The 22,884-nt window shown below is 41.4% G+C and overlaps 1 protein-coding gene across 8 annotated transcripts in view; it reads right to left on the bottom strand.

The window, feature by feature from the left end:
- Positions 1–22,884, bottom strand: part of FAM110B (family with sequence similarity 110 member B) — a 121,848-nt gene that overhangs the window by 17,744 nt on the left and 81,220 nt on the right. The window contains exon 3 of one of the 8 annotated variants that reach the window (XM_072852448.1): positions 14,372–14,545. The exons of the other annotated variants lie outside the window; for them this stretch is intronic. The gene's annotated coding sequence lies outside the window, so the exon portion shown is untranslated. The remainder of the gene's footprint in view (positions 1–14,371; positions 14,546–22,884) is intronic. 8 annotated transcript variants of the gene reach the window in all.

Below are 22,884 nucleotides of genomic sequence, written 5' to 3' on the forward strand. Positions count from 1 at the left end.
AAATGCAAACAGGGCCAAATTTCAAAATGAAATTTTTAATTCACTGATGAAGGACAACACAAAATTCTGCATTTTAAGTTCTTGTTATAGATAAACAATCCCTTTTGTTTTGGCTTTTAGTATTTCCAGATGAAGAAGAGAGAAAATACTGTAAAAAAACCCCAAAACCACTCTATTTCCACGATACAGCTTTAGCAGGGCGTGGAATCAGTGTTAGCTGCTTTGCAAGTAACTGAGGAAAAATATCAACGTGTAAAGGTTAGTGTTATTTCAGGGCAGCTGCTAGCTGATTTTGACATGAAAATACGGAATCTACAGTGATGATCTGTTTTTAAGTGACCTCCCATATTCAGAGTTAAGGTCTCTTAATTTTTATATGTCTATTAGGAATTAGTCATTTACTTTTCAACACCTATTTGAAGTGATTATTTGTGTTATTTGTGGAAGAACTATAATGTTCAACTGGTGGCACAAAATTACTAAAAAAGTAAGAATTTTGCTTTTTTTTTTATTAGCCTCTTCCCCTTTCCTAAAACACTTAGACAATGCTTTTTTAAACTATGGCAGTAGTGTATTTACAAAACACTACTCCTATCTAGCCAATCAATACATGTTTCATTTCATATGCAATATCTTCTCCTTTTTCTCTCCAAAATTATTAGGTACTTTTTGGGGATTTAAATCAGTTATTAAAATCCATGCAGAAAAAAATCCAAACCTTTGTATTTTGTGTCACCTGCTAAAAATATTTGTAAATATCTTCGCAATACAATAAGCTGACAGAAAAGCACATAATTTTAAAATTTTGAGATTATATTCCTGTAATTAAGTATTCGTATACACAATAGTTAAGGGAAAAATAAATCAAGTGTATTCATTTGGGAGGAAAAAGGCTCTGCTGCAGGACGCAGCCTTTCTCTGCACGCTTTTATGTGCAGGAGGGCACTGATGCAGTACGAGAAGCAGCAGTTTTCCTAACCCTGCGATGAGGCCAGTGACACCCAGCTGAAGCGTAGAAATGCCAAGCTGAGGAAGACTCTCCAGCACAGTGTTTTTTTAAGAGAGCTCCAAAACACAGACACCATGTAAGGGCATGCACCAAAAAGTTTCCTTCTTCCCATATCAACACGTATATACCTTTATTTTTTTAATGACACAAGTATATAGACATAAAAACTCACATATATATGGTTTACTCCAGTACTAGTAATTCAAATGGACTTGAAAACTATTCATGAGGTAGTAGCTATAGACAAAAATAAATACTTTCAAAATTTTGGCAAGACTAGAAAAGTTTCTATCATTTCCTCAAAATATATAATGCTTATTTTAGATCGTTATTCAGACAGCAACAGGGATCAACACATTTCTGATGTGCCTGTTAGTGTGAACTGTATAGTGGAATATGTTCTTCTTTAGTGAACAGCAGTGTATACTATTTAAAAAATGTGTAGCCTACTGCACCTTCTAAGTGCTAGAAAGAGGTCATGGTCATAAAAAGTGCAAGTATTAATACTGGAGCAGCGCTCGTACAGTGGGTTGCCATAATCCTCTGGTTCCTCAATAAGCATACTGCTCCAGATCTCAAGTGTTTCTTGAGAGCATATGCATTAAACCGTGAGATCACTAGGAAAGGATACACCACATAGGCTTCACTGAGCTTGGATCTGGACCCAGGACAGCAACGACCGAGGACAATACACAAACACAACCCAAGCAGATTAACGTTCTGAGGAGCTTTTAAGCACGACTGGTTTCAACGTTCATGCTATGAAACAAAACAGCAACAACTCCATTTAGCATCCACAAAAGGAGTGTGCAGTGACAAAACTGTTAATGGATGAGGCTGATAGAGTAATATGGAGTCAGACCAAGTACTATGTAAGTTCTTCAACACGACAGCACAATATTCTCCAGTCTACGCATCTCATATGTAGATGGGACCAACCATGAAGCATAACGGCGGACAACCATCTGTGAGGGCTCAGGTGCCTCCACCAGCAGAAAAGCAAATCCTCAGGCAGGCGGCACTGGATTTTGTAGGTGCAGGATGAACAACCCAAGGCAGAACCATACATTAATTGCCCTGTTTTAAGTAAATGAACTGTTCTGGTAACAGATCTCCACTAGCACTTAGTGGAGACACAGTGCCCTTCAGTGACACATTTCAGACCAACTTCTTAATTAACACAACACCCTTAACACAGTTGAGAGGGACCAGGTACACTGCAGTGAATATTTTTAAACATAAACACACAACTGCAAGAAAAAGTAGAAAAAACATAGAATATACAGTAAATCTCAGTAGAAAACATGAGCAAGGACTCGTTGGGACAGCCAAAGGCACCAAATCCTCCTTTCTCAGTTAATTGTACTGTTTTAGAAAGAGGTGTCATATGAATATTTCTCAAGTTCTAATTGCTCACACAGGTATAATTCTAACATCTTTAGAAAGCCTCAACCCTTCTGCATGCACTATGCCAGATCTCTGTCACAAACTTTTGGTTGACCCACCTATCTACCTGTCCAGCTCAGCCCCAATGCAGAGCAACCCAGAAAGGCCACCACCAAATAACGTGTGCTTGTCTTCTCCACAAAGCAGAAGGAAGGCAATAAAAAAACAGCTGTGCTTGTCCCACACCTTCTGGGGAATTTGTAGTACAATATGTGGCCAGCCTTAGCTTGGAAGAGCCCATGTACTTGTGAGTAAACCACTACCAAATGCCTGGCCTCCCAGAAGGCAACAGAACATATAGTTGATTCTTTGGTGCTTCTTAATTCTTTCTTGGATTTATTCCTGGACCTCCAGGTCCAGGATTTAATTTCTCTTGCAGATGTACAATTCAGATGAAAATACAGCTAGGTATGTTGCCATATGGTTTTACATTGGACGCACAGTAGAGTTTGAAAATGTTTGCTAGCGTGTACAACTATTGAGAGCTCAGTGCTTCTTTCTGGTGATGCACAGACCTGCTCCCTGCAGGCAGGGTACAATGGGGCACCCCCCTCAGCATGGCTGCCACAGTGTGCACTGTCAGCTGTGCACAGTTACCACGCCATTTATTTCTCATTGCCACTCTTTTTTAGATTTTTTTTCCCTTTAAGTAACTTAACAAGACCAGGGCTAGCAGATACATATCACCTCAACAGGAAAGACTGGTCTCCACAATACTTTCTTTCAGGAACAATAAGTGGTCCCCCAGTACTTCTCTTAAAAATCAATAATAGATATGCTGATACAGTGCCAAAGACACGGTAGCTGAGATCTGTGCAAAGAACTGATCGGTCGCTGGCTTACTAGGCAGGTGCATGGGATGTAGTTGAATTCTGGCCTCAACGTGAATCATTAAAACAACTGTCCTTATCTTTCCAATTCTCTTTAAAAAAAAAAAGAGGGAGAAAAAAGAAAGAGAAATAAAAAAGACAAAATACTTTCAAACATCTCAGATCTAAAACAGCACAAGGAAAGCTGATGTCGGACTTCTCAAAATCACAAAAATCTATAAAACTGAGCCATGTACACAAGCCAGTTTTATCTTCAGCTGGAAGATTCAACCTCCTTTGTAAGGGCAGAAAATGCCTAACACCTAGACAGGAAGCACCCAAACCAAGACAAAAAACTCTGGACTAGAGTCAGATTGTAAAAAACATTAATTTCTTCAATATTTTTCAAATCAACCAATTATATGAGTGTGAAATATCACATTCTCCTCTGAACAGACATTTCTCTACAGTTTTTTTCTTATAAAATCCCACAGCCTCATTCAAATTTCTCTCATAAAAATTGTTTTGGAATGCCTAGAAAAAAACACTCCACAATGGCCGGGCAGCTGGCATACTGCTATTGCTTGTTATCCTAATTTCAACAGTCTCTCTCATCTGCTGGTGAAATCAAGGTCAAGCGAAAAACATTAACTACCACTATAAGGAGATCTGGGGATCTCAAAATTAATTTTGTAGCTAAATAAATTCTAAACATTTCTACCATTTTCAGATTTTTTTTTAATCATTTGGCAAGCAAAAGGATATGCAAACTGTTCAGGAAGGAATGATGCTCCTTTTCAAGACTGACTGACTTGAGGAAATCCACATCCAGGGTGGGTGCTGGCAGGACTGAAGCTCTCCTTCCATCTGTAGCACCAGGACGTTCTAGTAACACGCCACGTTTAGAACTCATTAAATAATATATATCTTTGTATATGGGGTTGATACCTTTAGGACTAAGACTCACTGAAATGCAAGAGTAACATATGAAAATAAGGATTTTCTTCTCTTTCTGGCTAGCCATCCCTACTTCTTTCTGTGGGTCAGCCTTATCTCTAAAGGTACCTGATGCTTCTGAGGTCATGTACACTTCCAATCAGTGGGGCCAGAAAACTCCACTTTGTCCCACCAGTGGTCCCTTTAGTTGGCTGCTTGTCAGTTCAGCATCCTTACAATAAAAAGCACTATGCTACGAGTAAAAACACTGTGAGGCCCAGATCACTGAGTATTGCGACTGATATTGCATATTTGAAATTTCAAAATCTCAAAGGAAGGAATGACCAACTTGTCTGCCACGCAAGCAAGACCCCGGTGAGGATTTTAAAAGGGACAAGAGGCCAGCCTAACATGTGGATTACTTATTTGAGATACACCTGAAGAAAGCAAGAGACATCTGGCCCTGGATACTCGTAACAAATTCTCAAAAAGGCATTGCCAAGGATGTATCCTCTTCAGCAGCTCTTAACTGAAGAGCATGATGAGCCCCGCACCTGGGGTAAGCGTACAGGCACCGTGGTGAGGATTCAGGGAGTGTACCTGACTCTTCCCACTTTTACTTGCTGGAAACCAGGCAGTTTGTTTACTGAGCTAGAACCTGGCTTTTACTTAGATATCCACAACCACAGAATTGCCAAAACTTATCTCAGTTTAGACTCAGAGATCTTAAAGAAGAAAAATTAATCTTAAAGAAGAATAATTAAAGCAAATAAAAGGAGCGTTTCCCCTTGCTAATGAAAACTGAAGCAAAAGAAAAATGGAACAAAATTATTATAAAACAAGTTTCAAGTATTTTCTTAGATAACATCATACCAGCTGAAAGCATCTTAGTGTTTGCAGTCTGCCTTCTTCACGAAAAGCTAAAATATTTATACCTAAATATACTTTCCATAGCTGTTCTGCTTTTTGCCTTCATCCAGGTTCAGTGAAGTCTTGACCCCGAACAGTAAAACCACAGAAATACCACAACAGGAAAAGTGAAAACCACACACGCAACTTTATTTGAACTACCTGGATGACAACAAATCTTAATCAGGATGCCACACACTGATGCGTGCAGACACACAGAGAGGAATGCTGTGTGCCCAAGCTGGCCAACCTATAAATGAACAGAGAGGGAGCTCAAAGCCGCAGCCCGTGCTTCGCTGAGGAGCACACAGTGCATGTACAGCGGGTGGCTGGAACCACAAGTTGTGTAACATATAACAGCTTGCTTACAACATGTTTCCCGTGATTGAAAACAAAAATTGGAAATTGTGTTAAACACCTCCCAACCATCTTTCTTTGTAAAAATATTCATCTCACTGTTTTTTTGCAACAATTACCATAATAGAGGGAAACAAAAAAAACCCAACCAACCCAAGACAGTTACAGAGCCATGAAAGCTAAATGGAAATTTTTAAGAGCATGAAATTCAAGTCATCACTGACCTTTGCCTGCATGAATCATGGGGAAACGCTGCTGGCTTTGGTACTGACAGAAAAAGGTGACTTACAAGGTTTGATGGTTTATGTGAAATACTCACATCTGGATGTGCCACTTTGTCATCTCACTCAAAAAGTGTACCTGGTGTTTTCCACAACAGAATCCTCCAGTTCTCCACTTGCATAGTTGTTTTGGTTTTGTTTTTTTTAAAAAAGGTCTTGCAATCATTATGATTAACAAAAAATTGCAGGTAGTGTCTCATTCTGAGAGTTAATGTTGAATAGACGTTTCAGCACATCTAATTGTACTCAATTTTGCTTAATCTACCACAAAAGAAAAACAGCCCTTGAAACAGTGTAGTTGGAGCAGTGTAACTGGAGCACATCTGAAGCATATTACCTTTCCCAACAGTTACTGTATATAATATAAATATTAAAACATTTTTATAAACAGATACTTTTTTGTTTTCTACAAAAGGTGAATTCAGGTACTGAAAAGGTTAGGCCTATATTTTTCATGGAAAAGGTTAATTAAGCCTAAATTCAGAGACTTCGTGTATCCTTTCAAGAGGTACTTAGCATCCACAAGTCAAACTGTGATCATGAAGAAGTAGGTGCTTGGTATCTCTGAAAACCAAGTGTAGCAATTCAAACTGGAACGTACAAAGTTAAAGGCTACCTTTTGAAAAATTGGACCTATGCACCTTTGCTGCACAAAGAAGGCACCATGCAAGATGTAAGGAATACAGTCCATTCCTCCTAATATCCCTGGTCCATCACCCTTGGCAGCAGATCATACATATCTGTCACTAACACCTCTTGGTGAAGAGGAGGAGGTGAAAATAGGACTCAGCTACATATGTGCTCTAGTACCAAAAGGGGATTCTTGCTTCCTCTCTACAAAAAAATCCCTTTCATTTTTATGCAGTTACCTAATTAAATTTCACTGTGCATATTAAGTTTTCTGATGTCTAGCTGTTTTATGTGCAGTCCAAAATCAAAAGAGCACACACTCATAAATGGCCCTTTCATTAAAAGAAACCAAACCAAAAATTAAGACAAGATTTGTCGTATCTAAAGATATCCCTCGCTCTACTTTTTGTTTCCTCAGTTCAACCAAGGAGAAGAGATCATGCACATAACTCCTAACTAGGTTACAAACTCTACCTTTCTAATGTTTTATTCATGTACCTTGTAAAGGGATGCACATTATGTCAAGTTCAAAAAGGAGCATCATGCTATGAGGAACAGCTCATCAAGAATGGATCAATATTGTGTTGGTATTTTGGCATTACTCTATTTTAGGGAGGGAGAGACAGATCCAATTTTTTCAGTCAGTGAGAAATAACAACATAAAATCAAGTTATCAACCTCCTGACATACTATTTGTTTTAACCTACAGTCAATAGTTCCTTGAAGAATCTGCGGATTATTCCAGAGGAATTTTCAAAAATACCTGTAAGAAGAAAACATATTGTGCAAAGTCTAAATTAGCCATATAGAATTCATACATATATTAGACAACATGTAATGGTCAGCACATCAAAAAAAAGTTGAAACCTACTGAATCACTCAGTTTTCAGAGTATTATGTACTCTGAAAACCATAATGCTTTTAGAATACATACACAGAACAACTGCATGTGAATTTTCAGCTGAGAGGTAATGGATATCTTAAAAAAATCACATGAGAATTCATCAGTTGCTGTAGCTCTCAGCTCATTAACCTGGATGTTTACAATATGCGTAAGTTCTGAAATCATAAGATCTAAACCCATGCTAACTCTCCTAGGAGTCCATCATTGGTGCTTCCAAGCAAGCATATAGCATCTAGAAATGAAGGCAAAAAGCAGAGACCAAATCTGTGTCTTCCCATACACTTAGATAGTTGACTCTGCACAGTCTTACAGAGGTTAAAAATGTATTATACAGATATATGGAAATTACATACTTTGATAACTATCAATTACAATAGTCTGAATTCAACCGCAAGCTCAGAAAACTACTGGCTAATGCTGGAGTAAGGAAGGCTATACTAAGAAAAGAATTACCCTCCATGTTCCCTGTTTATAATGTTCTTTTCCTAAGCATCTGCTCCTACTGGCTGCTATCAGAGACACTGCAATGGGACGGATGGGGCTGTCTGGCCCATTTGCCAAGTACTGTCTCCCACAGCATTCTCCTGGAGAAGCTGGCTGCTCATGGCTTGGACAGGTGTACTCTTCGCTGGGTAAAAAACTGGCTGGATGGCCGGGCCCAAAGAGTGGTGGTGAATGGAGTTTACTCCAGTTGGTGGCTATCACAAATGCTGTTCCCCAGGGCTCAGTTTTGGGGCCAGTTCTGTTTAATATCTTTATCAATGATCTGGATGAGGGGATCGAGTGCACCCTCAGTAAGTTTGCAGATGACACCAAGTTGTGCAGGAATGTTGATCTGCTTGAGGGTAGGAAGGCTCTACAGAGGGATCTGGACAGGCTGGATCGATGGGCCAAGGCCAATTGTATGAGATTTAACAAGGCCAAGTGCCGGGTCCTGCACTTGGGCCACAAAAACCCTACGCAGTGCTACAGGCTTGGGGAAGAGTGGCTGGAAAGCTGCCTGGTGGAAAAGGACCTGGGGGTGTTGGTTGACAGCTGGCTGAACATGAGCCAGCAGTGTGCCCAGGTGGCCAAGAAGGCCAATAGCATCCTGGCTTGTATCAGCAATAGTGTGACCAGCAGGAGTAGGGAAGTGATCGTCCCCCTGTACTCGGCACTGGTGAGGCCACACCTCGAATACTGTGTTCAGTTTTGGGCCCCTCACTACAAGAGAGACACTGAGGTGCTGGGGCATGTCCAGAGAAGGGCAATGAAGCTGGTGAAGGGTCTAGAAGGACATCCTGTTTCTTAGGATCTTTACAAACTGATGCCCTCTTTCAGGCCAATACTTGTAACATGTGATTCACTAAGATTTAGAAATTCTATCCTGAAATTTTCTTTTTCTCTTCCCTGGTTAGAAAATGTTGGATATCTACACCACATTCGGCACTGCTGAGAAAGAAAAGGGCCTTTGCAGAGGTTAAAAGTAGACTCTGGGCACTGAGCCAGTCTCCAACTGTGCTTTGCCCTGCTAAACTGTGTTTGGATTTGCTGCGAGAGTATACAGTATCTGTATAAAGGCTCTTGAAATACAAGGGGCAACCTAATCTAAAAAAAACCAGAGAAGCAGCAGAAGAGACTATTTAAGCACCATTTTTCCACTTCAGTCACTAACAGAATATGATTTACAGCCAGATCCTGGATCTGGAGTAGCATCCATCTTTTTGGGTTGGATGTTTGCATTTGACTGCAGAATATTTAATTTTATACTAGACAACACGTTTTAAGTTCTTCAAGAAGTCAGGATCAAGACTTGCTGGATGAGGATAGTTGTAAGAATGGACATTGCAAGAGGTAAAAACAACCGAGCTAAGAAATAACAATTGCTTTTCTCTTTTCTATTGCCATACATAGAATCTAGTGTGACATCATACTATATGCAACTATCTGAAAATGTTACTTTTTTGGAGATGTTGCACAAAAAGGTAGAAAAAAGGGAGAGCTTAAGGCCAGTTGATGTGAAAATAGGAGCCAGTCTCTGGAGTACATCTAGGATGCAGCACAGGAAAAAGAGAATTCGTCCTGTAGACACGCTGCCTGGAGCAGCGCTGGCTGCCCAGTGCCAGACCCATGTTGACCCACCAGAGCGAGCTGCGGGGCTGGAGCATAGGAGGAGAGGCTGAGCACTGTGTTTGCTCAGCCCGAAAAGAGAGGGCTATAGGGGCACCTGCCTTCTCACTACCTACTCTCACCTACCCACTCTCTGCTACTTTCTGATGGGAGGGGACACAGACTGGACTGTCCTCAAAGGTGCGCACAGAGAGGGAGGGGAGGAAGGAGAGGCATTGGCCAGAGCTGCAACATGGGAAATTCCAGCTCTATACAGGGGAAAAAAGTCTTTTTATTGTCAGGGAGGTGAAACACTGGAACAGGAGCCCAAAGGGTCTGCTGGACCTCCATGCTTGGAGATACTTAAAACTGCCCTGCGCACGGCCCTGAGCAACCTGACCCAATGGGACACAATTTGGGCAACAGGATGGACCAGGTGACCTCCGGAGGCCCCCTCCAATCTACATGATTCTCTGATCTCATCTTGCTACCTCTGTTTCAGTGGTACCAAAAATCAGTGTCTCTTCGCCTCACCCCATCCTCAGCAGTAAGTAATCCAAACGTGGGAGACACAGTAATAAATATTACAATGTACATGTTAAAATCCATCACTATATATATCCATTTCTTTCTATCACTCCTTTTTTCCATTCTTGAAAGACTAAGATATTTCCTTCTCAGTATGCACTGGGCATTTCCTCTGCTCTTCTGCCTTTTGCATCTCTCAGTGATTTACTTGTCAACAGCACACAAAACAGGATGACTTGAGGAAATCAAGAAAACATGCAGAGGCAGAAAAAAGACTACCTAGGAAAAAAAAATGCATGATCTCTCCTTTTTAGCAGCGGGCACCTGTAACATATTCAGCAAGGCAGTTAGTTAACAGGCAGTGCTGTGCAGGACTTCTTTGTGTACAGCATTTAGGAATCAGTTCAGGAAAGGGCTGAGAAGGACAAGAAGCTGCTGATGCCAGTGTTTAACTGTCAGTAGAGGCTAAACAGAAGGCTGATGGGCTGTGCCATTCTGTGCAAGCCTGGCTGGCATGCTGTAATATTCATTATGCTACAGGAGCCCCAAATATACTGTACTGGTGATACAGATATGCAGGGACATGCAGGATACGTTGGGACAAAACTATGTGGTGGGTATAACCAATACGGCTATTTAGAAACTGTCTAATCAGAGATCTTCTGGTGCCACAAAACACATACTAGGCAGCGAAATAACTGAGGGTCCCACACAAAGTTCTGTGGTACATATCACATGAACTGAACTAGTCAGTTTGATAATAATGACGTGATCTGCTCCTTCCAGCTCACAGAAGATCATGTTTAGGCAGAACTGTGCAATGATTTTGTCAAAAGAAAATAGATGATGTGCAAACAATCTTGATTTAAGCTGTTTGGCTCTCCCCAATGTTTCTGCCCACAGTACAGGCAGTAACACACAAATATTTGTAGTGATACAACTCTGAGGAAGTATTCCTAGCAGACATTGAGCAACAGAGATCACCAAACTCATTTTTTCTGTTTAGTGGAAATAAATAATAGCATTATTAGAAACTGACAGAGAACAAACAAACTAAAGCAACTCAGCAAACCCACACAGAAACTGGCTAATTAAATGAACTTCCATTTTTCACAGCAAGGATGCTTGGAATCTCAAGATTGTAAAACATGCAACTCTCTTCCCCCATGTCATTTTCCTTAAATCAGCTCTTTTTCTTCAGTATCTCAATCAAACACAAACTACATTTTAAAAACATCCATCTTAGAGACGTGCACAACTTAATAATGCAGCTACTAAAATCAAAGCGCAGTCCCCTGGTATTGTCACATAGCTCCTGGGAAACACTGCTGGGAGAAGGGAGTCATTAAAGAAGCAAGTCCTCTCAGTGGCTGCGCATCTTAGAGACGTTCGGTGCAAGATCTCAGGGTCTGGATTCATGGCTATCTTATCTGCTAATTGCTAACGCATATGAAGTGAACTTCGCAATGGTAATATCAACGTGCTCATCAATGAACCTCCAAATGGCTTTATGCTGCAGATGTTGTCCACCTGTATGTAAGCCATGGTATTACAAATGTGGTTCGGTGAGGTTTCTAACCAGTGTCTCTGCACTGCCAACAATCTCTTCTTCAGTTCATCTTCTCATCATGTTGTCTATGCTGACATTATCCAATGCAATTATCACAACAGTATACCAGGAACCCATTGAAAAGGAGTACTTACGAGGGAGGAACTGTTTTACTTTGAATATTTCCTATGAAATAATAAATTTATATGGCTCCCACCACTGCATCTTTGTTTTCAGGTTCTGAGCATTATTACCAACTCTTTTGATAAGGGAGTTATTATTATGTTTGCACAATAAGAGGTGATGCTAAGGATTAATAACATATATGTAATGTTTATTAATTGTGTGCTGACAACTTATTTGAATTTATAAGCTATACCTCAGTTACAAAGACAGCACAGCTGGCCTCCACTAGTCACTACAGCCGTGTTGCTTTCATCCTACAATCCCTCCACCAAAGCTCATGGTAAAGAAAAGCATGACAAACGTAAAATGCTTCACTTCTGAATTGCTGTTTTATAAGTTATGGGAATGCTATAGCATCCACAATGTATTAATTGCAAAGCACTGAACCTAACTACTGAGTTCTCCTTCAGCAAACTGCATAGCTGGTGGGGCCAAGCACCACAGCAGCAATAGTAAGGGGCAGCCAGAAGCAGTGTGTGCCCTCCCAGACGTTTCGGCTGTCTGGGATGGGGCGGCAGGTGCGCGATGCTGGTGGACGGCTCACCTGTTAGACGAAACCAGCTTAGGGTACTATTGCTGATGGATTATGACAGCTCTCAGCATAGCCAAACGCTGGAGCGCTTGCTTTGCAAAGGCACTCGCTGCTGTGACAAACCCTGGTGCAGCTCCCGGAAAGCGGGAGGGGAGAGAGGCAGGGCAGCCCAGCCCAGCTCAGCCGAAGCAGAGGGTGCTGCTTGCGCTGCAGGTCAGCTCCTGTTCCCCTGTCTGACAATGGCAAATCTCTTAGTCACTTCACAGTTCTGGGAACAGAATATCGTCTTGTGAAATTACAATGCCGTTTTAATGCTACCATTATTAGCATTGTCTTTAGACAATAAAATGTTCTGTCGCAGTCACTGTGGGATGACAGCAGTGAATACACACTGAGTCACCCCACATTAATTTAAATAGCACAACTGTGTGAACACATGTTCTTTAGTTAAATCCACACACACATACTCAAGAGTAAAAATAAGCAGATCTCCAAGGAAGAACTCACTTTCTACACAATGCAAAAGCAACCCTCGCTGATGTGCTTCTACAACCTCAACAAACATGTGCCAAAGGGCTTAGTAAGACTACTCCTATTTTCTGATCTGATAGTAGACAAGTACACAAAGCCACCCCCAAAAGGTTATGTCATTAAAAATGTATGTGCCTAAACCTGGCTTTATTTGGTGACCTCCACAATGCAAGTGGAGACGGTACCCGCAAGCAGGCACTCAGCATCACGATGTTGACACAGAGAAGCTTTGGGTTCCCCTCCTCCCCTTCAAATCCGAACAGCACCTCTCAAGAAGAAAAAGCACTCAGATGTTTTCTTGCTATATGTAATAACATACCTCCCAGTTATGTTCAATCCCATTCAGAGCAGGAGATATCCAGAAGATTCAAGTTGGAGCACAGGGAGGGTCTACTGCTCAGACATTCACTCTTATCACAGGACTTGCTGTGCTGCCAATTCACCACGCACTGCTGATACCAATGAACATTAAAAACAAAGCAAAGAACTGCTCTGTGTTCAAACTTGCCCGTGTTTCTGCGCCTTAACTAAACCGTGACTAGGAATAGAAACTGGATAAAGTACAGCTTCTGTACTTTGAAATGAAAGTACAGAAGGCACAGAGGGTTAAAATGAGCACTCATTTTTTTGTATTACACCTGTGAAACCATGCTCCACAGTCTTCCTCACACCAAAGCTGCACAGCTGCCTGAAGACACATTATTTTACACTTCCTAAAACAAAACCTCCTACGTCTAATGCTTCTAACATGCAACCAGATATACTCCAATCAGGTATCATCATTATGAAAGGATTTTGCTATCATGCACACTCCCAAGACTGGCCACTTGAACAACTGTCCTGCCTGATAGAGCATGACTTCAGTACAACATGGATTCAAAGCACATAAATTGAGGCCAATAGAGTATTCATATCACCAAACTTAAGATACCTTAATTCCCTTTCTCTAGAAGGAGCCCTGGTGTGCCCAGCTGGAGCCTGTCCCTGCCTTGCTTCTTGGGGGAACTTCTCTTCCTCTCCAGTAATTCCTTCTGGACAAGAGCTAGGGAAACAAGTGCCCGGCTGCCTGGCAGTTTTAAGCTCAAGTTAGACAACATGAGTAAACAATACAGCATGCAAAAGTGTTCAAGTAGATCTTGCTATAGTAAAAATAGTACTAATAAAAAGTCTTGGGTTTTTTTTCCATGGAGGATATCTGAAAGGGACTAAGTTTCACAGGCAAATCCCTCCCTCCCTCAAAACAAGTGTCTAATGGAGAGAAAAGGGATTTTCTTGCCTAACTGTGAAGAACGCTGTAGACCATAGCTTCTTAAATATACAGAATGTAGGAAATACCTAAAAATTTGAAGAATCATTCCCCCCCCCATTTGAATCCTTACACAAGTTTCTGCAACTGCCTACGGAGAACAACATTAGACAAACAGTTAGTGCATCTTAAACCATGCTTAGGGCCGTGTAGGAGCCGGACAGGAGGAGCTGGCAGTTGGTCACCTCACCAGGGACCAAGATGACAGCACACGCTATCCTTAGGAGTTGCTTTTATCCTACACTAATTTCCCCTTCTTCTCCTGGCAGGTCTCTTGTGCACCTGTGCAATGCAAGCCTAGTTACTTCTGCTGGCCCAGATAAGCACGGCACAGCCCACAGTGTCCCTTCCCAGCAGCTGAGTTACATACAAACTCAAAATAACGGTGTGCCGTTGTCCAAAATGTACGTTGTGTGCCACAGATTTCATGACTGCTGGGGCTCCCTCAGGTCCGCACGGTGTGGTTTATGTGGTGGGCAGAGACAACAGCTTCCCCAATTCTCTCTTCTTCGCCCAACAGCAACCAAATGCCACGCAACATGCCCTGTGCATGGAAATGGCGAGGAACAGCAATGTCAGACATGCTCAGGAAACCACGACCTGGTAAAGAAGGATAGCGTGCTACCGTCACCAACCCTTGACCCTCTGAAAGCTTATTATACCTCACTAAGAAAACTAATGTGACTTCAAGCCCACAGAAACAGGGGAAGGAGGATGGCAGAGAGAAATTTGTAGGTCCTTGCTCCAGGGTCCCTCCCACCCTTATGTTTATCGCTCTTAAACCTATTTCCTTCCCCAGAGGAGGCCACTGAAAGCCCTGCTGGCAGGTCACAGCTGGGCTGGCTGTCACCCTTGCACGTGGTATCCCGCTCTTTTCAGATGAGACAACCGAGCCAGAACCAACTACTCTAGTAGTGAACATAACTAGGGTAAATTACAAAGTAGCGTGGGGACTGAGGGTAATTTTAATACAGTATTCCTGAGCCAAAATTTTAATTGGTCTTGCATCACCACCACAAACTGAAAGGAGCAAAGTTTCTGAGAAGGGTGTTACAGCAGCCCTGCGCAGCCTTGCATCAAGATCACTTAAACGGGAAAGCACAGCACGCTGACTAATGGCTAACCTGTAGTGTTACTCACCTCTGCTTATGTGTAATCAAGACGTGTATTTTTAAGCACTCTGCCTAACCGTTCGCATTTTCTATTTATGTTGCCAAGCAGGTGAATCCTTCAAATGATACTATGCAAAAACTATGTAAAAACACAAAATTTCAGGTCAGACCATTTCCTCTCCTGCTCATCCCCAGACTTTTTAAACAAGGAGAGACTTGCAGTGCAGAGGGGCAGTCTTCCAGAAAAGCTAACTTTCTGAGACTTACAGCTCATCCTTTGTAGCTCATGGGGCTTGCGCTCTAACCATGTGAAAACGTTGTTAGTTATTATTACACTATGTTTCATACTAAATGTTTATGCCCTTTTCTCCAGTGCCAAATGCTCATGTTGATACTTTAAACTTTACTGTGCAGATGCCAGTCTTGTATTTCTGGGTTGTCTTTTTTTTTTTTCCTCCTCCTTTTCTTCCCCCCCGCCTCTTCCCTCAGACATGAAGGTAAGCTTTAAGATTTATTCCAAAATGCAAGAACAATGAAATTGTGGTGAAAAAACATCTAAGATGACAAAATGCCCTGAGCATTAAAATATATTAAAAACACCAATTTTTTTTATTTCACACATTCAATCCTAGAGTGATTTTTAGTAGCCTACAGAACACTAAAGCCTTGTAAAGTCAGATTTACAATAGAACTTGAAACAGCCCCATCTATAGCCTATGAAGTGCTGTTAGAATCCAAACTTTAAAAGTGTCAGACTTCAATGAATTATAAAACTCAGCAGTTCCCCTCTTTTTAGTTGTAATCTTATATGGAAAGTGGTTATCACAAAAACTGCCTGTCCTTGTGCTGTAAAGATTTTATTATTTTATTTATCTTACAGCTGTTATGAAATTAAAAGTGACAAACCATGCACTGAATCACTGATTTTGTGAACTTTTTTTAAAAGCCTGAATATCATTATGAGTTCTGGATTAAAATATGCAGATAAAAGCAAAAGGGATAAGATAAAACAGGAATAAGTAGAAACATAAAAAAGTCAAGTTTTTAAGTTTCATATTTTAGAATATATGGGAGGCGAAAGACAGAACAAGAAAAATCTGACTATAACACAAATTTGGGCAGTAATGATATGAAACTTAAATTGAACAACTGTTCACTCATTTTTATTCCTTCTTCCCCGTTTCTCTTAGATTTCTGTATTTGCTACAGGACTTCAGCAAAAACACATAGTATTCTGGTTTTTTTTGGACATGGTCTTTGGGTAAATTTGTTCATTTTATTCTCAGTGGATCAAAATAAAATTTAACAAGTATCAATTTATACCTATTTTCCAGGGTGCACAAAGGTGAACAACTACTGGAATTGCAAGACCTAAACATATATGTGCATTTCTCTTTAAGCATATAGAAGCACACTAACGTGGAGGGGGGGGAACACCAAACTGCTAAATAAATCTGTATGTACTACATTTTCACAGTGAAGGGCCAAATTACATCAATGTAGCAGACTCCACCTTTTTCATGTGACGCCATGCATGCACTGCAGGATAAACACATTCTAGTGAAAATTTCTCTTTTTCACTAGAAAAGTTTCTCTACAACTTTTTGATCTTTTTTTATGGTATCTTACTAATCCTTATAAAATAGCTTTTTTTTTTGCGCTTGAATTCATTTATCTTCTTTCATTCATCATCAGTAGCTATAGTAGAAAATGAATAATTGAGATGCCAAATGTTGCCATTAATTTCACTATTGCATGAGAAAAATAACTTAAAACTTCAAGAGAGATCACTGGAAATATAAACCTTTTGATACATTACATATATATATATATATATTTAAAATGTGTTTATAGTATTTATTTATATATTTTACCCTGAACTCCAGAAAAATCACTGCTTTCCTCCCCAGTATACTTTTCAATTCCTGCAAAGAAGGATGAAGATCCTAAGTAAAATGTCATTGTTTATGATGTAAAATATTTTATAAAGAGTAAGCAGAATTTACCTCACAGCAGGGGAAGAATAAGTGAGAAACGTCAGAAATACTGCCAGAGATAGAAAGTGAACCCATTCATTGAAGAAGTTATTTACCTCCTAGAGTAGGACACCAAAGAATAAAATAAACAGAGGATCAGCATCCCCACAGATTACTAGGATTTGGAGAGAGCAGAACAAAACACTTCTAGACTGACTAAAACGATAGGATATCCAATGTAGCCATCAAATTTCATGAAACTTTTCAGTTTTTTTTCTCTGTGATGCACATCAGATCCCCTTTCCCCCCGCAAAACCTTATCTTTCAAGGCCTTTTCTGGATCTGCTCCAGGGGAAGGGAGAAGTGCAGATGAGCTAAAACAAGTAACCCAACTTATTAAAGCCACTGCAAGACTGGATGCATATGGAAATGAAGTCTCCATTCCCAAGCAGATAGACTAGATATGTCAGTATGTTTTTGCCATCTCTGGTACAAAAATAGGTGTCAGCAAAACCCAGTATAAATTCTTGCAAGCCCATGCAGGAATGCTGCTGTTTTCCTCTGGACTGTTCAATCAGCACAACCACCCAGGAACTTCTCATAATCGAGGAAAAGAGGCTGGAGGCAGGGGGAGGAACCCACCCCAAACCCTCACTTCTGTTCTGTTCAAAACCCCTACCAAAACAACTAAAGCTATTTTTCTTATTGGTTAGACAGACCTTGCAAAAAATATTCCTGGGTCATCACTGCTGACCCAGGGTTTGTCCCTTGTCCAAGAGGGAATGACAGGATCTCTTCCCTGGGGTACTGGTGCCATCACTGGGGGTCAGGAAAGAAGCCAGGAGCATTTTGTGGCCTGGAAGTAAACCAAAACATATCTGCTTTTAACAGCAAAAGCAAAACGAGGCGTGCTTCTACAAGCTGCATCTTACTGTTCCTCAGGAAAACCTCCCTGGCTTTTTCTGTTCTGTACTTTTCTATGAGCAGACATCACGATCGGCATGTGCGGGGGCTGTTGCCAAGTGCTCCTAAAACTTGCACTCCTGCACCTCGTATGTGTGTGCCCGTGCTCAGGCACGCATGAAAAACAGCTGCAAACTGTGGCAGCCGTGATCTGGAGGAAGCACCGAGCACAGTCGGCCACCCGCTGAATCAATTAATGCAGACTGCAAAGATGCTCTCCATCATCAGTGTGGGCAACAGCAAAACATGCAATAAAAAAGAAGCTCTTTCAAAAAAAGAAAAAAAAAAGGAAATGTTTTGCCTTCAGGCAGCTCTTGGTTTCTCCTCGCTCTACAAAATGTTGCTTTTGTAACCCATTATCATCGTCCATATACACAAATATAGTGATTTCATGCCTGTTCTAGAAAGCGAACGAATTGAACTGCCGAAACACACCCCAGCATATGACCAAAATGCAAGCTCTTGTGCTTTGGTCAAGCTTCTGAAGTACAGCTTCTCCTTTTTTGCATTTCTTTCTCTTGCTTTCTCTAGTTCCCTCCATTTTGTCCAGATTTCTGATGTCCAAATTTCAGTAGATTAAACTGGCAGAGATCTTGCTCCTCTATAAAAGCACTTCTCAGTCTGCAACTGCAGCAGACAGACAGGCAGCAGCCTGAGGACACTGGATCAGCCACGGAGTATGGAGCATTTCAAATTTAGGTCACCCATGCCACTGTGATCCCAGGGAACGGCAACAGTGTGTTTTGCCACACTTGTCTGTTTTCCTGCTGACCTGCATCTCAAATTAGACAACAGTCCTGATGCAATTTAAAGAACAAAAGTCAGCATAGAAGATATTTAATGCTGAAGATGACAGGAAAGGGCTGAGGTGATTGGGAAGAAGAATTAACTTTCCTGAAGTTTGCTGCTGGAGGCTGAAGGCGCAAACACTAACACGGCATGAACGTGCATCCTTCGGCCGGGTTCACTGCCTGCGCGACCGGGACACACTGGGGGGACCGACGGCAGGCAGAAATTGTCACCATGTCAGGAAAAGCGGAGCTGAGCCAGCAGCACACACGATAAGAGTTATCTCTGCTGGAGGCTGCTCGCTGCTGTGCTGGCGCCTCGGCTCAGCGCTGACAAATGCCGGGGGGGAGCTGGTGCAGAGGCCGGACCTCGCTAATGATAAATATGGTGCTGCAGGCACTGAGGCTGTCAAACCGGCAGCCTACCCACATTTCTGCAAATGAGCCAACCCAGCCATATTCAAGAGAGTAAAGCTCCTTGAGGAAGTAACTGCTTGCTGCAAGAAGGTGAGAAATGTAGCCAGGTCCCGTGCTAGTGGAAGGTGAAAGGGGGAAAACCCTGACCCTCTTCCCTTGGGGCTCTGCTATTCCCCAGAGGGCTGGAGGGGGAGCAATCCCCAGCACCCAGCCTCCTGCCGCAGCTGAAGCCATCCCAGAGCAGCGTGGCAGGACAAGCTCTGACGGCTCCTCTGCACTCACACCTACTCAAACTGCTTTCTAGTTGTTGCATTCAACGTTTGCTGGTTTTCCCCCTGTAGTTCCTTAAAATAAAACACAAACAAACAAACAAAAAAGGATTATATGCTCAGCACAACACAGCAGCTAGCATGTTTTTACAGAAGAACGGTTCCTACATGACTGCGGTGTTCAACTACACGTGAATCCAGAGGGGAAAAGCTTAATGGATAGCGATATGAGGTATTTTAGCTTGCCCTGTAATTCTTATCCTACTGGTTCAAAGCTGCATCGCTCCCCCATGGGTGTCCCCAAGCACAGGCGGCACAGGCAATCCAAGGGAAGACGACTTGCAAGGTTTTTTGCCCACTGGCTGTGGGCTTACCCAAAGAATAACAGAGGGACCACCGGAGAAGCTATACCTACTGAATATTCACTAGCAACTAAAGCAGCCAAGCTTGTCATCAGGCATTGCAAATCATTCACAAAGAAGAAAAACAATTTGGATGGGTCACAGTATGAGAAGAAACTTTATTTTAAGGAGTTTTGGATGAATCTACAGATTAGCAGATGTTTTACCCTGAGGATGATTTCAAATTTTAGAAAAGATAGTAAGGAGATGTATCAGAAAAGATCCAACTTAGGGGAAAAAAACCCCCACTTTATGTAAATGGAGATAAGTTACACAAAAGAGATGAGAGTGAAATTATAAATGGAAGAAAACCCAGTACCATCTCTATATCATGACAACAGAAACCAGACCTGTCATAACAAGTAGAGTTCATATCGTCTAATTTAGTTAATAGGTTTTTAGAGAAACAGCAAAGTTCATTCATGGGATACAATTTTTTTCTCTGATGAGAGATTTGCAGGAGAATCAGTGCAACAAGCAGTCTTATTATAACCTTCACACATATAAAAGGCTAATAAGCAATTAGGAATTAAAGACATTAGGAAAAAGAGCTGATCCCTTCTCCAGTCCATTACCCTGCCAACTGAAGGTTATTCTCTACCATGTCTTAGCTAATGAATTGCTAGATCTAGTACTAGAGACCACAAGTGCTAAAGCCTCTTCCCAGTTTCTGTAGGAGATCATTCCCTGGGTTTATGCATCTACAAAATTAGTATTAAAGAAATTTTGTTTATATTTTTCTCTGTTAATCCCTGATTCTTGTTACAATCACCTATGTTGAAAATTTCTTTTGTACTTCAATTTTATTTCTTGCAGTTGTGCTTTTCTTTGCTGATATCCTTCCAATATTATTGATTTCCTCCAAGGGATAAAGCGTCTGCAACTGACTTCCCATTCGAGGTGTCCACGCAAGAGAAACACAGAGCTTGTTGCAATGCCAACCAACATCAATAGGGATCCTCCCCAACTTCAGTGGGGTCAGGATCAGGCCTTCAGAGCCACTACTCCCCCCTGTAGTATGCTCAGTTGGGCATCTTTATACAGCCAACAGCTGTAAAATCCCCCCCATTATATTTCAGACCCTTGCTGGTATTATTCCTAAGTTTTTTCCGGCATTACCCTTTTTGAAGTCTCTCCATTACTTGCCATAGTTTTATTTGGGATTATCTTTCGTAAAGTTAATTACAGTTTTGCATTTTGTTTTATGTTCCTGACCTCTTTAGATTCTTTTGAACTTTAAATATTTGTCCAGACTTGTATTTTCAGCTCTTCCTAATTTGAATGTGGTTCGTACAGCATCTGAATTCCCTCCATATCATCAGTTTAGTTTAGAAAGGACAAAACTAAAGTCTTTTGGAGACGCAAAGCAGGACAAAGCTTTTGAAGAAAGATGCAACAGTTAAATCCTGTTTTATCACACTACCCATTAGATCACCTTTGCTGAAGCAATTTTGACTTAAAGCCCTAAAATACTGGCACAAATGAAATATAACCTATTTTGAAGAAAAAAGCCCCAACAACCCAGAATTACAGTTATATAAGCTTAGACTGACTTCTTTAATAAAGCAATGGGAAGCAGCAAACTGAGGCAAAACAACAAGGAAAAACATCAGTAACAGACCCATGGTTCAGAGATTATATTGCCATATTTGAAAAAAATAGACACTTCAAGAGATGCCAACCTACTGGGAATATGAAACAACATTGCTGCTTAAAATGTACGAAGTAGTAGAAAATAATTCTTTATAGAGTTACAGTTAGGTTATCTTTAGCACCTGAGGAGTTATTTTTTTTTATTTGCTGGTCTAAGAACAACAGGGCCTCTGCACACATTATGCATGAACCTAGGGAAGAAAGAGAAACAATTTGCACTGAAGACTTGAGTTTGAATATAAAAGACACTTTCCAATAATTTTTCTGCAGTAAATAATGATACAAGACAAAGGTGATATAGACACCATATGGTATGTTAATTCCAGTCCTGACAACAGCTCTGTTTTCCATCTATTCCTTTGCTAGACTGCGAGAAAACATGCAACTTGTGTCACTGACACCAACAGCAAAACCCAGCCTTATCAGGCATGGCAAATATTAATGCATAGGTAAATAAAAGCTTGGGACACTGGGAACAAAAATTGTGAATGAGCAGCCCCGCAAGCCATCTCTCTTCTGACGAGGAGCATCGCTGGGTGGATAAAGTACCACAGTAACTTCTTCTTAGCTGTTCAGGGAAGCTAGGATAAATGAGACACAAATACACCCTGGACTGAGGAGCACGCATGCTACCTTTGCAGAAAAACATACAACAAAAAACCTATCCAAATAACATGCTTGGAAAAGGAGCCTGGGCCATTCTTCTATAAATCCAACAAGTCTGTACTGCACCAGCGCACAAAACCAAACCTTAAGCGCTGAACAGGACACTGGCACAGGGGCTGTGGGTAAGAGCACCTTTGTGGGAAGGGACAGCCCCAACACCCCGGTGGTGATGCGCCCACATCTTCCTTCCAGGGGAAGGGATGGGAGAGGACAGGGCCGAGCTGCCTGTACCAGCAGTTCACAAACTGGCCCACAAACAGCCTGCATCAGGAGGCTGTGAGCGGGCATTTGGATTTGGGGTGTGGAAAGAAACAAAACAGCCTCTGCTTTCACGTTCTGCACCGCAGCACGGCAGCAGGTGGTTGCTTCTGTTGGAGGCAGACCTCAGCTTTGTCTTCATGCATTAGTCCCCTTCAACTGGCAGGCAGGCAAATAGTACACTTCAAGACAAAAAAAACCCCAACCAAACAAAAACCAAACAAAAACCAACAACAACCCCCCCACTCACAAAACCAAAAGAAAAAAGGACACCACTCCACCCTCCCAAAACCCTCTGAAATCAATTAGACGATGGGTATCTGTGCCCAGAATCACTCTAATGCTATTTCAAACTTGGAAAACCTTGGGATACTGGTCCT

The sequence above is a fragment of the Ciconia boyciana genome, chromosome 2, assembly GCF_034638445.1.
Source record: "Ciconia boyciana chromosome 2, ASM3463844v1, whole genome shotgun sequence".
Classification (NCBI taxonomy): Eukaryota; Metazoa; Chordata; class Aves; order Ciconiiformes; family Ciconiidae; genus Ciconia; species Ciconia boyciana.